The 2,327-nt window shown below is 39.7% G+C and overlaps 1 pseudogene; it reads left to right on the forward strand.

Moving 5' to 3' along the window:
- Positions 1–816: 816 nt before the first annotated feature.
- Positions 817–1,960, forward strand: LOC128643736 (jerky protein homolog; annotated as a pseudogene).
- Positions 1,961–2,327: the final 367 nt, after the last annotated feature.

Genomic DNA, 2,327 nt, shown 5'->3' on the forward strand with positions numbered 1-2,327 from the left:
AGTGGAGTTTAGTACCAACAGCCAAGGAAGTATACAGGTACTCACAGCAGAGGTACTTGGCATCAGGATAAACAGATGTCACAGTATAGTTGCTTAGACTCAGCAGCCAGTTAAGCTTACAGTTCTCACAGCATGGTGATAGACACAGTAGCCAAATAAGCATACAGGATACAAAAGAATTGTGAGAATACAAGCCAAGGGTCAGTAGCCAGGAAAGCAGTCCAATCTTTCATAAAGCAAAAAGGGGAATCCAGAAGAATGGTAAATCAGCAAGCCAGGGATCCAACAACAAAAGCAGGAATTCAGGAAACAGAACAGAGGCAAAAACAAAGGAATTCAATCACAATGTCAAGGCACCAAATGATTAGTGAAGCAGCCCTTTATAGCAGAGCTGATTAGAAAACTACCTGCAGCTGGGAAGCAGGTGGAGCCAGAGAGTAATCCACTGCAGGTAACAGGTCTCCAAAATGCTGCAAACGTAAACAGATACCTCTGGTGGCACAGGAAAAGAAAAACAGGCTGGGAACCAGGAGTCTCAGGTTCAAATCCACGCATGGCCGTGACATCTAATTACAGTATAATGTAAGTTGTATTGTACAGTACAACTCCAAAAATCCGGAATCTGGACAACCCAAGTATCCGGACTCTGGCGTGATCACAACTTCTGGGTGTTGGTTTCTCAAAGCGCATGCAAATTTCAGTGCGGGTGCGGCAACAAGTGAAATCTGAGCTCCACAACTAGTACATGACCGGTACCTGTGCAGGTATTTAGCATCTTTACACTGCACAGTACTGTTATACAGTACTGTACCACCAATGTCTCCTAAAGTGGATAAACAGAAGCGTAGGAGAAACACTCTAAAATTGAGTGAGAAACTTGAAATCATCAAAAAACTTGAATCAGTGGTTAGTGTTTCTGTTCTAATGGAAACATATGACATTGGAAAGTCTACCATTTATGATATAAAAAATGCCAAAAATAAAATTCTACAGTTTACAGCCTCATCTGAGCCTTACAACAAAATTGCAGAAAGAAAAAGTTTACATAAGCCAATGAATGGTTTTTGATTAAACGATCAGAAGGTATGGCAATTTCTGGGCCAATGCTTATCACCAAAGCAAAATCTTTTAAGGAGCAAATGAACATTGATTCTGAATGTAACTTTAGCAGTGGGTGGCTTAGGAATTTTAAAATGCGTCATGGTATTAGACAGCTAAATGTTGTTGGAGAAAGGCAGTCAGCTGATACACATGCTGCAGCAGATTATAGTGCAACATTTGAAAAAATTGTCATTGACTATGATCTCACACCTGATCAAATTTCAATGCAGACGAAACAGGTGTTTTCTGGAAATGTCTGCCCACTAAAACTCTGGCTGGAAACCAAGAACGAAATACTAAAGGTTTTAAGATGAATAAAGAAAGACTTACTGTCCTCACCTGTGCTAATGCTTCTGGACAGCATAAAATCAAGCTTCTGGTGATTGGCAAATATAAGCACCCACAGACATTTAAAGGAGTTTTGCACCTCCCTGTGACTTATAAAGCTCAAAAAAATGCTTGGATGGACAAAGACATTTTTCAAGATTGGTTTGTTAATGATTTTATTCCATCAGTCCGCCAGAACCTAACAAATTTGGGAAAACCTGCTAACACAAAGTGCTTGCTGCTTCTTGACAACTGTAGGGCTCACCCCCATGAATCAAAATTAGTGTCTGATTGTGGAAATATTTTTGCATCTTACTTGCCACCAAATGTTACATCACTAATTCAGCCCATGGACCAAGGAGTCATTAGGAACTTCAAATGCCATTATAAAAATGACTTTATGATGAAAATGTTAAACAAGGATGTTGATTCTATAGAATTTCAACGTAGCTTTACAATAAAAGATGCAGTGTTTTCTCTTGTAACTGCATGGAACACAGTCAAGCCTGTAACTCTTTTAAGAGCTTGGTGAAAGTTATGGCCAAATGTGATGCATGGAGAGCTAGAGTGTGAGGAAAATGAAGATCTTGAAGGGTTCCTTGTAGAGCAGAGAGCATCTAAAGTGAATGAACTCATGCAATCTGTCAAATTAGCCCAGGAAGACAACCCTCTATGCAAACTTAATGAAGAGGACCTAGAAGAGTGGATATGCATTGAAGATGATGTTGAGATTGCAGCCACTTTTACTGATCAAGAAATCATTGACAGCATCACAAATCCAGATCAGACAGAGGAGCACACTTCTGAAAAATCTGATGAAGAAGATGACAGACTTGAAACTGAAAAGGTATCTTGGGCTACTGCTGAAAAATGCATGGAAACCATTGTGAAATTTGTGG

The sequence above is a fragment of the Bombina bombina genome, unplaced genomic scaffold (genome assembly GCF_027579735.1).
Source record: "Bombina bombina isolate aBomBom1 unplaced genomic scaffold, aBomBom1.pri scaffold_375, whole genome shotgun sequence".
In the NCBI taxonomy this organism is placed as follows: Eukaryota; Metazoa; Chordata; class Amphibia; order Anura; family Bombinatoridae; genus Bombina; species Bombina bombina.